The sequence below is a fragment of the Pongo abelii genome, chromosome 4, assembly GCF_028885655.2.
Source record: "Pongo abelii isolate AG06213 chromosome 4, NHGRI_mPonAbe1-v2.0_pri, whole genome shotgun sequence".
NCBI classification, from domain to species: Eukaryota; Metazoa; Chordata; class Mammalia; order Primates; family Hominidae; genus Pongo; species Pongo abelii.
Window position 1 is genome coordinate 38438455 of NC_071989.2, and position 13517 is coordinate 38451971.

The window sequence follows — 13517 nt, forward strand, 5'->3', positions numbered from 1 at the left end:
AGAATGGCATACAATAGCACATTTAAAGAATTATACGTTTATAATCACGTGGGATTTATCTGTGGGATGCAAGGACAGTTCAACATAAAAAATTCTGAAATATAATACACCACATCAAAAGAACAGAGGACAAAAATGACATGATTATCTCAGTTAATCCAGAAAAAACATTTCACAAAATTTAACAGCTTTCATAATAAAAACATTCAAGACACTAGTAATAGAAGAAAACTACTTCAACATAATAAAGTCATATATGAAAAGCACACAGCTAACATCATACTCAATGATGGATACATAGAGAACTCCTACAACTCAATAACAAAAACCAAATAACTCAAAAAAAGATCAAAGGACTTCACAGACATTTACCTAAAGAAAATAAACAAATGACCAACAGCATATTCACAGATGCTCAACATCACTAATCATTAGGAAAATGCAAAGCAAAACCGGAGTGAGATATTACCTCACCCCCATTAGGATGGCCACCATAAAAAAAAAAAGAAAAACAAATGTTGATGAGGATGTAGAGTAATTGGAGCCCTTGTTCCAATTGTAACACGAGAAGAAACAGGCTTCACCAGTGCAATCCTGAAGACAAAACACTGTTGGTGGGATTGTAAAATGGTGCAGCATGATGGAAAACAGTATAGAGATTACTTGAAAAATTAAAAATAGAATTACCATATGATTCAGCAATCCCACTTCTGAGTATTTTTACAAAAGAACTGAAAACAGGATCTCAAAGAGACATTTGCACACCCATATTCATTGTAGCATTCTTCATAATTGCCAAGATGTGGAAGCAACCTAAATGCCATCGATAGAATGAATGGATAAAGAAAATGTGGCATATACACAAAATGGAATATCATTCAGCTTTTAAAAAGAAGGAAATCCTAGCACATGCTACTGTAAGGTTCATACCTTAAAGACATTATGTTAAATGAAATCAGCCAATCACAAAAAAAACAAATATTGCCTGATTCCACTTCTGTGAAGTGTCTAAAGTAATCAAACTCATAGAAACAGAAAGTCAAATGGTGGTTGCCAGAGGCTGGGGACACAGGGAACCAGGAGCTATTCAATGGGTATAGGGTTTCAATCATGCCGGATGAACATTCTAGAGCTCTGTTTGTTATACAACAATGTGCATAGCATATAGTTAACAATACTGTACACTAGAAAATGGTTAAGAGGGTAAGCTTATGTGTTTTCTGGCTGCAATTTAGACAAAAAACATGATGAAAGCAAGGGCCAGAGTGACGGGATGACATGCCCACCATCAGGAAGTTGGCCAAATCCAGATCATTGGCCTTTTTCCTGCCTCTTGCCACCTCCTCTTGTCCTGATTTCTGTTTTATTTGTAACAGCATTTCAGAAATGTGAGATAGGCTTTAGAGATGATTGCTCTAGAAGAGAATCAATTCTTTGTTGAACCGTGATGTCTCCACTTTAAATGTTTAAATCTTTGTGGTTTGCTCCTTACACTTCAACTGGCTTTTAAATTGAGTTTGTGGTTGTATTGTAAATAATTATACATTAATATTGCACTCAGCTTTTGCTGCCTTTCAAGCATGGAGCTCAAGGTCCTTCTGAGGCAGTTAAAATTCAGGATTTGCTTACCAGATGAAATGGAAGCTACATTATGGGGAGAAAAATTTGAGACCTAGAAAGGGTAAAGAACTTATCTAACATTACAATGCCATTTTTGTTTGGAGGGGAACAAGTTTCAAGTTTAAATCATTTAAAGCTTCTCCATCCGCCCCTCAGGTCACAGGACAATGACTTGCTTCACACTTTAGCTGTAGAAAGTAATTAAAATGTAGGAAATAGAGAAGGTTTAATACCAGTGGGCCCACCTTTTGCCCTTGGAAATGCCCTCCTCCCCACCAGCCTGTGTTCTACTCTGACCACATTTCCCTGGCTCTGACACCTTTCTGCATATTTTCATCACTTTGGGGTAACAGACTTTGAGATAAGCGGGAGCATGGGAAACAGTCCCCAGAGGAGGAATTTCTGCTTGTTGAAAATGAGAAGCGCCCGCAAATGGAAGTTAACAGCAAAAGGTGTCCTGAGTCATCATTCAGTCCTTGCTGTGGCAGTCATAATTCATGATTTCCTGAGCCCTTCATAGGTTCCTGAGAATAACGACGGCTGCCTCCTTAGGCATCCATTTGCCAAGCACGGGGCACAGCTGGGCAGACAGCCCCCCTCTGGGAATTGGAGCTGGGCATCTGGTCAGCTGGCCTCCTGGTTCTCCTCAGGTTCTTGGCTGAGAAAGCAGAGGCTGCCAGTTCTTTATACCAACTTCCCTGATTATATGCTTTTTTTTTTCCGTGAACATGTCTAAGCAGGGTTCCAGAAAAAAAATGTAACTCTGCAACACACAGAGAGGGCAGACAGCTAGCACAGGGGGTTCTGGGCTGGAGGCTTCTCCAAGGCCCTGCTGCCTAGCCACAGACAAGTGGCCTGAGCCCCCGGAGCCCTGGGCCTCTGAGAGTTGTCCGCTGGGTGCCTGTTGAGCACCTGGATCTCTGTGTTTGGGGCTCCCTACTGGCCGGGGACTCTCGCCTTGCATTTCTTGCCCTGGGTTGTGTTGATCCGCCTCTGGGCCTCCCGTCTGACCTCTGGGGCCTGGGTGTTGGCCCAGATTTATGACCCTGAGCTTCTTTTTATCTCTTCGGGAAGTAAACGTTTTGGTTGGGAAGTTTTTCAATTTCCTCCTGGCCTGGACAAAACCGCTCATATTTCCAAGGGCAAGATTCCCCTCTCCTCACAGGTCCTTGTGCCCTGAAGTGTAATTAGGAGCCTCACTCCACCTGCAGACAGGCTCCTGCAAATGCTTTGATGGTGGTGACCACGACAAAGACAGCAGGCTGCTCTATGCTTACCCAAACCTCACATTCGCAGAGTAGAGTTATTGGTTTTTTTTTTTTTAGCAGCCGTAGACACAAGCCACTTCCCTGCAGGCCTCCTCCTCTGATTCCCAAAGGAAAAGACCTTTCCAAAATGTATATGAGAGGCAGGGGCACAAGTTCTTGAAGCTGGATGACCATTGATTGCCTTCCCCTAAGTGTGCCCTACAAGACAATTACAAACTCTCTTGAGCCACAGTCTCTCAGGAGAGGGCTAGAAACCAATACTTTTACCAAGTGTCCCAGGTCCTTCTGCTGCACCCGAAACCTTTAGAACCACTGCTGTAGAAACTGTGCAGCAGATGGAATGGCGCGAAGCGAATCTTAGTCCTCTTGCTTTTAATCCCCTTGAAACCCTATAGCATTGTTCTCAAGAAAAGAACATGAACCCAGGAGAGTTCAGCCATGTCACATGTTGGGCCTCTCACCGATAACAGTGCTCCATGGTTTTATTTATTTTTTTTGCCGAAAGTTTTCATCCAATTACACGCACATCTTTTTTTTTTCCTCCACAGTGTCCCGTCCTTCCAACTCCCATACTCACCCTCCCAAGCAGTTTCCCTCTTAGCCTGGTCCCCGACACGATGTCATTTGAAAGTCAGGGCATCCCTTTTATACCGTCGTGAATATCTTCCAATCTGATGGGTCCTTTTATCCTGAAACGCTTCACCCGCTTTCCACCCCAGCATAACTTCACCCACCACTGAAGTACCGCCAGCCGGCTCAGGAGGGTGAGCGGCAGCTGTTGCCTTGTTTAGGGCAGGAAGTGAAGAAGAACATGATATTCAATTAAAACTGCAGGGGGAATTCAGAGAGACAGCAGGGTCTAATGGAGACTGATGGCCTGGGAGACCAGCCGGTCTGAGTTCCATTCCCATCTCTGCCACCGGCTCACGGGGGTGACCTTGGGTCTGTCACTAAAACTTTCTGGGCCTTCGTTTCATCTGAAAAATGGTAGTGATGATACCTGCATCCTCACAGGAATAGTTATGAGGATTAGGGAGATTAGAAAAATACACAGGGCTCTTTTGATCCCTTCAAAGTCAGCAGTGAAGGATGGATGGATGCAGAAAGCGGTCTTAGGCTAAGTAGAATTGGCTGCCAACAACAGGATGTGATTTGAGGTGTAATCAAAAGTCGGCCGGCACTGAGATAGCTCCCCTAGCAGCCTGTGAGCTGCTCTGAAATCCCACTGCTGGACTGGAGAGCCAGGTTAAAACACAAATGTGACAAGTCGGAGCAATAACATACCATCAGCCTTTGCATGAGTTAGCTGGAGTAGGTTGCTGGTTTCCCAGGAGAAAAAAAAAAATGGGCCCTGAGTGATTGAGGCCCTAGAACAGGTAACTATGACTGGCAGAGAGTTTAGATACAAAGAATGCAAGAGCTCAGAGTCAGGGGAACTGTGGTTAGGGACTTTGTGGGGAGTGGAGTGGTGTGAGGAGAGTGCCAGAGCCATGGAGAATGTTAATTACAGAAGCTGATTTTCAAAGTACTACAATAGGCCCGGTGCGGTAGCTCACACCTGTAATCCTAGCACTTTGGGAGGCCAAGGCAGGCAGATCACTTGAGGCCAGGAGTTCAAGGCCAGCCTGACCAACATGGCAAAACCCTGTCTCTACTAAAAATACAAAAATTAGCCGGGCATGGTGGCATGCACCTGTGATCCCAGCTACTCAGGAGGCTGAGGCAGGAGAATAGCTTGAACCTGGGAGGCACAGGTTGCAGTGAGCCGAGATTGTGCCATTGCACTCCAGCCTTGGTGACAGAGCAAGACCCTGTCTAAAAAAAAAAAAAACTACAATAAATGTTAGATCATTCATCCCAGTAAGAGCCTTCCCTAGGCAATGTCTGATGTCTGACTTTCATGTAAGACAGCGTAGGCATCCCTTCTTACTAACCTTCGCTCTTTATAAAACTGGCAATGCTACATTATGTGTTCACGACACCAAGAAAAAGCGTTGCCCTCGTGAAAGTGCTATGATGCTGATGATTGCAGCTGTGCGGGCCAGTATTATCATTTCAATTTCAGTCAGTACCCGTTTGTTGAGTGTCATCACACTAGAGAGCATGGTGGGGGAGGAACAGCATGGGATTTGGCGTCCTGGGGCTTAGGTTGGATTCCCAGCTCTGTCACTTTGTTCTGGAACCTTGGATACTTAAGCTTTCAGGGATCCAGTTTCAGCTGGTAAATCGGGATAACAGACCTACCTCACATGCTTTCCAGAGGATCAAATGAGGTGATGCAGCGTGAAAAAGCCATGCTGGATGTGACAGAGGGCTACACAAAGGTGAGCTGCTGTTTCAGTCAGGACAGGCTGGGGTCTGCTGCTGTAACAAACAAACAAACAATAACCTGACATTTCAATGGCTGCATGTCAGCCACAAGTCAGCCCAGGGGGCGCTCTGCTCATCAGAGTCACACAGGGACACAGGCTCCTGGAGGAGCCCTTAGCTGCCTGGTCAGGAAAATAGCTGCCTGGTCGGGAAAAAAACATGGTAGAGTCTGCATAGGCTCTGAAACCTTCTGCTTACCTTTCATTATCCACAGAAAGCCACATGGCCACATCGACTTCCAGTGAGCAGGGAAGTGCCATCCTATCATGTATCAGAAGGAGATAGAGTTGGAATATTTATTCACAGCCTATGACCCGAACAGTTGGTACTCTACAAGGCTGGATAAGATGTAGTCCTTGTCCTCAGACACTTACCAGAGCTCACCTCAAGATCCCTACCCAGGGGTTTTGGAAACATCTCCAGGAAGGTGTACCCTCTTCTTTTTGCCATGGATCCCTGCCCCTGCCTGCCCACCACACGGCCAGGGCCTCATCACTTCTAGCTACCACATTAATGGCTTTGCTAAAAGCAGCTAGAACACCCACCTGCTTCCCTGGCCTCTGCCACTCTGGTTGTAAAATAACTTCCAAGGCCTCTCTTTCGGAGCTTGTGCCTTCCCTTTGTCCTTCACCCAGATGTCAAGGAGAGGTGCCCAGGTGGCCAGGTTCACGACGACCCCCCAGGCTGCAGCTAATTGCATCATGCTTGAATGCAGCTGGGAGGAACAGCTCTTTGCTTGCCCAGAGCCTTTCTTGTACCAGATGTCTGCTGACCTTCCCACAGCCCAAGCTCAGGTCTTACTGCCTTTAGGGAAAGAATGAAACAGGAAAGCTTAGCTCATTCGGTGTCTCTCACCCCAGGTTAGAACCATCTTTCTGTTCTTCTGCTGGAGCAGAGACATCTCTGCAGCTCCCTTCTCCATCACCCAGAGAGTCCTGGCATGGCCTGAGACTCACCAAAGCCTTTTTCTTCCTTCCGCTTGAGTGGTCCCTTCTCCTTGGACACTTTAGTTGGGGTCCTGAAAGAGAGGATGAAAGAGTTTAATGTAATACTATTAGTAATAGCAATAAATATAATAGGTTACCATGTGCTAGGCTCTGTTCTGAGTGCCTTGCATATATTAACTCATTAAATGTTCACAAGAAGCCTATGAAGTAGGTATTATTAATAGCTCCACTTTAGAAATGAGGAAGAAACAGGCTCAGAGAGGTTAAGTAGGTTGTTCAAGGTCACACAGCTAATATGTGGCAGAGCTGCGATTTAACCAAGACCGTTTAACCAGATCTGTTTTTATCATGGCAATTAGGTCTACAGTGGTTGAGAGAGATGGTTGAGGTTACAGATGGCAAGGGCGCCTTTACTCCTGGTGCTGACAAGATGGCCTTCCTGGTGTATTAGGAGGTCGTGCCTGCCCTCTGCTGGTCGTGAATGAGCATTGCCACTCAGAGTATGTGGACGAGAACCCTCCGGCAAAGCACTTCACAGATATTTCAAAGAGAGTAAACTGGCAAATAAACTTGCAGCTTACATGCAGCAGCGGCATATTGACTATTTCTTTCCGTCTGGTTTGGTGTGTTTTACATTTGTTTTTTTCTCCTGGAAAAAAAAAAAGAGGAACAAAAAGCAAACAGGCAGCTCTCCACCTCTGAGAACAAGCAGAAGAAAACCACAATTATGCAACTATCAAATAACAAGTCTATGTGTTTATTGTCATGGAGATTGTAATGTAGTACTAGATGCCCAAAATGTCATCCTAAACAGATGTAAAGGCACATTTTCGGTCGTTCATAACTAAGTTAGGGTAGTTTCCTAAATTAATCAGGGTATTCTTCCACTGTCGAACGTTGCATGCAAAAAGATTCTTCTTTTAAAAAAGTTCAGCTGTTTTGAATTATCTATGTTCAAATAGAAATTTTGTGTCCTTTCTGATTTGCTGTAGAAAGACAAAGGTGGCCATCTCTGACTAGGCTGCAGCGCAAATCAGCTGGAGACATAGCACATAGCACATTACAGGGACTCAAGAGTTTTGGGCTCATAGTAGTGACTACTCTTAAGGGGACAATCTGGCTTCTTCAAAGGCCCGCAGCCAGGAGGACCCCTTCAGACAGGTCAGTCCTGCCCACTAAATCTTTATGGGGAGGGGAGTAAAAGGGAGAGGAAACTGCCACAAAAATCTAATCCTGAAAGCTGTCCCTGGGGATTAACCAGCTGGAGCCCAGTATTAGTTCTCACACTACTATAAAGAACACCTGAGATTGGGTAATTTATAAAGGAAAGAGGTTTAATTGACTCAGAGTTTCACATGGCTGGGAAGGCCTCAGGAAACTTACAATCATGGCAGGAGGTGAAGGGGAAGCAAGTCACGTCTTACTTGGTGGCAGGAGAGGGAGAGATAGGGAGTAAATTTATAATCATGGCAGGAGGTGAAGGGGAAGCAAGGCACGTCTTACCTGGCAGCAGGGGAGGGCAAGAGAGCAAATAGGGAAGTGCTACTTTTAAAACAAATCTCATGAGAACTCACTCATGATCACAAGAACACCGTGGGGGAAACCTCTCCCATGATCCAGTCACCTCCTACTGGGTCCCTCCTTGAATTACAATTTGAGATGAGATTTGGGTGAGGACACAGAGCCAAACCATATCAAGCCCCTTGTAACAGGTACGTGACCTGAGGAGTCATGGCCTCTGAAGGTTGGATCTTCAGCTCCCAGACGGAGAATTGTCAGCATTCGTAGTTCTTAACTTGGATATTTAAAGTTTCCCTCCCTGAGAAGTTTGAGCAAGTTACAGGACATAGGTCACATCCACAGCAAAACTTTCATTGATCAGGACTCTTGTGTGTATTTTTCACCCCCTGCCAACACACTCTACTTAAGTAAATGTGAAAACCTCAAGAAAACTGCTGATCAGAAGATTTAGTGAAGCAGACCTACTTTCAGGACATACCTTAGAATCTGTGCATATTCAGATATCCTGCATACCATGCTTGGACCAGGTACATTTATATCATGACCTTGGCTAACTTTTTCTCATCTATGCTCACTGCTTCAAATAATCGCCTCAACATAGGGCACTTGCAAGTCTACTTCCTTACTGCTGCCTCTGTCCCGGGATCTGGACTGGCATTTCAAACTGCCTGATGGGTAGCTCCATCTAGATGTCCTCCCAGGACCCGCATGCAGCATGTCCAGAGCTGACCCAAGCATCCCATCCCTGAAAGTCCCCTTGACTGCTTTATTTATTTTAACAGCATCACAATTCTCCTTGGGATTCCAGTTCAGAGCCCCAAACTCCTTCACTTTGCCTCATGCTCTGTCCCACCCAATGGACCTGGCCAGCTGCCAGTCTCTCTTACCTCTGTGCCTTCTTGACCTCCCCTTGTCCTGACTCCCTCCTGGCATGATGTCCTGGACAAGAGGGAGTTTCAGAGCCAGACATGGGTTCAAATCCCAGCTCCATTATTTATTGCATACCTGAATGTGGACTTTTTCCCTTAATTTATTCGAGCCTCATCTGTAAAATTGAAACAAATATGTACCTCATAAAAGTAATTGTGAGATCAATCAGATAATATAGATTAAATGCCTGGTACAGGGTGAATGTTAAATATATGTTATTTTTCTACCCTCTCATTCAGGCCTCATTATTTCTCACTGGGGCTAACTTTGAGTAGCTTCCTAATTCATCTTTGCCTCTTTGCTCTCCATCACAAGCACTGATTGCATACTCACTACTTGCCAGGCACTGGGCTAGTCACCAGGAAGAGAAACATTAAACAAGTCCACAAGGCCCTGCCCCTGTGAGGCTTACAATTCAATGGAGAAAGTAACATTTCTCTCCTTCCTGTGATTTATTTTCACTCTTGTACCTGATGGATCTTGCTTAAGCACAGATTACATGTCATTTTTCTACTCAAGACTGTTAGTGGCAGCCCATTTCCCATCTCATGAGATATCTTTCTTTGACTGGCATTTAAGCCCTTCTGAATTAATAAAGTTCTCATTTGCTTTTGTAGCCCAATTTCCTTCCACTGCCCCTATGTATAACCTGCTTTCTGTCCAAGTAGAATTACTTGTCAATCCCAGTATAATGGATATTTGTCTTTTTAAAAACTACCAATCCTTGTGGGACATCTTTTCTGTTTCAGAGAAATCTCCATGAGTGAGTCTTGGTGAAAGGCAGAAACTCACAGTCCTTCTTTTCACTTGGTGGATACCAGGATGTAAGCAAATAAACCAGGCTCAGCCAGTCAAAAACTCTACTCAAGATTCTGAGTTTTGGGAAAGTGACACAGTATCAGAAGACACACGCAGAGTATTTAACTCAAGAGACTTTAGTGAAGAGAATATTTACAGAGGTATAGTCAGGGTTAGAAAAACAAACAAAAGATGTTGAAATTCCTTTGTCCCAGGACTAGCAATGCCCGTGGGTTTCACTTATAAAGATGAATGTTGATAAAAGCTTATGTACCGAAACAAAACAGAGAATTGTGGTACTTTTCTCATTTTATCTGCAACAATCTAGGGAGTCACATAAGAATGTATTCTCAGGACAGGTGCAGTGGCTCATGCCTGTAATCCCAGCACTTTGGAAGGCCGAGGCAGGCAGATCACTTCAGGCCAGGAGTCAAGACGAGCCTGGCTAACGTGATGAAACCTCGTCTCTACTAAAAATATAAAAACTAGCCAGGTGTGGTGGCACACCCCTACAATCCCAGTTACTTGAGAAGCTGAGGCACGAGAATCACTTGAGCCTGGGAGGTGGAGGCTGCAGTGAACCAAGATCTCGTCGCCACTGCACTCTAGCCTGGGCAACAGAGTGAGACTCTGTCTCAAAAAAAAAAAAAAAAAAAAAAAAAAGAGTGTTTTCCCAGGTTGCCTGGCCAAGGAGGGAAGGGCATGATTTTAACCTGGACTAGACTTACCAGTGCAGGTGCATCTACCAGTGACTTTAGTTCTAGCATTTGAAAGTGATCTCAGTTGTTGGCTTGGTGAATAGATTGAAGCCACTAAGTGATATTATGAGATCAATTTCTTAGCAATAAGTAGAAAAAGAAGTCAAAAGATCTTGAGAGATGGGAATGCTGGAGTGAATTTAGCCTGTGTGACCAGGACCTATCCCTCTGAGTTTCTGGAGAGGTCCCAGAAAGGCCTTTGCTAAGGCCTTTGGGAATAACACTGGAGAGGAGACCTGCCATGTTTGAACAGTGCTTTCATGGCTGTTTGGGGTAGGCTGGGTATGCTAGCAGAAGGTGCTACAGTTGAAACAGGTTCTCTGTTTCCAGTGGGGTTGAGGGACTGGTTGGGAAGTGATGGGGGCAGAGGAGAAGCATTTATCCAGCAGAGGCAATGGGGGTGTATTTACTGTGGTAGGCAGCAGAGTTGACTCAGTAATGGGAATTATTTAGCTAGCAAGGATCTTTGGCAGAAGCTAAGTGATCCTGAAGTCCATGGGTAGATGAGTAATTCACCAAGTTCCTACTGGATTTGCATAGCTAAAAAGAACTCTCAGGGTGAGAGGCTGTGGATTTGCCAAAATTTGTGTAGTATAAACTCATGGCCAGGAAAGAAGAACACTAAAGCAGCCACCACCCTCTCAATCCCTGACTTCCATGAGGAAATGAGAGGCTCGAGGACTGTGGATAGCAGTGCCACTTTCACATGGGCAGATGATTAAACACTGAGAGGCATAGGTCCATACTTGACCCTATCTGCACTTCAGCAAAACCAAAATATTCAAATTACTTAGGAGGAGCAGCTGTGATCAATGGAGAACTTAAAGTGCTCAATTTAAATGGGTAATGTGGAAAATATCTATTTTTTTCTTTGATTTTACATTTGTGTGTCCAACTAAAATAATCAGTTTTAGTGACAAAATTGAGAACTTAGACCACTAAACACTGAAGTGATACCATGCCTTGCCGATTCACAGTTTACCCATTTAGTATGAAGTCCCACCCCTCGCAAACAAAGAAGGCTGGAGCCCGGAGAAATTTTCATTTCTTTCAGATTTTATCCATCAGATCTCAAAGTGTTATGGTGATGTATCTGGAGAACTCAGGCCACAGTCTTAGAGGTTTCTTCACTATTGATGAAAAAGGAATCCAAAGTCAGTTTAGAATGGATGACCCTCCTATTAGCAGAGTAGTGAATAAAATACCGTACTGGGGTCAAGTGTCCCCGTATACTGACCAGTATGGAAAAGTCTGTCCTGTTGGAAACCTGGTGGTAAAACAAAAATCTCCTACTTCAAAGTGTTTTGATAAACTAAATTGAAGAACTAAATAGAAAACTTTACTTTCAAGGGCTGATGCCTAATTTGAAAATTATCAGTAACTTCATCCCACATGATATTAAATAAACTCATAACTTCCAGATAATGTGACCATATGTCTGATGGAAGCTAAGCCACTATTGCAGAAAGTAACAACAGATAGGGCCCTGGGCAGTACATAAAGAAGTTAGACCACCAAGGTAGGACTGCCTTAATACCTCAAGGACAAGATACGGTCCTTCCTCCTAGTTTTCCAGAGATAACTGAAGGCCACTTACCATAGTAACTGAGTACCAGGGAAAGATTATTTTGACATTGACTCTAAGCTAACAAATTGTTAGAGATTGGAGAAGGGGCTTATAGAGACCATGAGATTAGTGATGTTTTGCCCAAATCCACTTCAAATATGGCTTCATGGGATCCCCATCACACCTGGTTGTTTCACCAGTCCCTAGGCATACAGTTAAAATCAATATTTAACAGTTAGAAGAATCCTCACTTGTGGAGAAAGATATTTCATGACAGGAAGGACCCAAAGAAAATGGCTGGAGGGCTCTACCAAAATATTAAAAAAAAAAAAAGAAAAAGAAAAAAAAGCAAACGTTTCTGGGAGGGGGAGGAAGGAGGAAGGTACCCATGCAGATTAGTGCTACTTGGAAGGTGCAGGCCAGGTGCGGTGGCTCACGCCTGTAATCCCAGCACTTTGGGAGGTCAAGGCGGGCGGATCACAAGGTCAGGAGATCGAGACCATCCTGGCTAACCCGGTGAAACCCCGTCTCTACTAAAAATAAAAAAAAATTAGCTGGGCGTGGTGGCAGGCGCCTGTAGTCCCAGCTACTCAGGAGGCTGAGGCAAGAGAATGGCAAGAACCCAGGAGGTGGAGCTTGCAGTGAGCCGAGATCACACCACTGCACTCCAGCCTGGGTGACAGAGCGAGACTCTGTCTCAAAAAGAAAGAAAGAAAAGGAAGGTGCAGGGGTGGTGACCTTCAAAATAAAGATAGTAATATTGTTTATCTCATAGAGCTATTGTGATGATTAAATGAGTTAATACATGCACAATGAAAATAATAATCACAAAACAAATGCTAGCTACTCTTTTTGCAATTATTATACTTGTAACTCCTATTTAACCCTGCATAGGGATATGCAGAAGACAAATGATCTTCAAGAATTATTATAGGTTATTTTAAGCTTAATTAGGTGTGATAAGATTCGGGACCGAGAGAGTAGAGGAATAATCCTCCTCCCCAAATGCAAGGTCTTTTTATCTCAATTTGCTTGGGAAATTCAATGGTCTAGGGCATGTCAATATACCTCCTCCTGGGTGAAGGCACATCCCTGTACCCGACACCTCCTACCAAGAGGCAAAATGCTAGGCAAGCCTCTTTGGATTTTGAGTGGGATGTGAGTTATATTTGCATTGTGCTGCTCTGAATCACTTTTAGCTAATTTAACTTAGTGTAAGATACCCAAACAAGAGACAGTTCTCCATCTGATCTAGCAATACCACTCAACTTTCTGATTCAGGTGTTCAGTGGATCTTGAAGTATTTGTAGCAGTTTGAGTTTCTGTGAGGAGCCTATTGCAACCCCCAACATGAGATCACAGCAAAGGCCCTGAGAGTCTTTGAGCAAAGCTATTCTATTTCAATCAATAACCATTTTCTTTTGAGGACTTGCTATGGAGCCTTAATAGAAAGTGAACCCCTGACGACAAAACATCAAGTGGCCGTGTAACCTGGCTGCTTATCGTGAACTAACTGAGTTATTTGATCCAACTAATCATAAAGTCAGTTGTGCCCAGCAGTGTGGGCACAAAACGTCAGGTGGCCATGTAATGTGGCTGCCCATCATGAACTGTTATTTGATCCAACTAACCATAAAGTCAGATGTACCCAGCAGTGTCCCACCATCAAATGCAAGTGGTAGATATGGGACTAGGCCTGAGCAGCTTCTGAAGGCACAGGGAATTTGCAGAAGTGGGC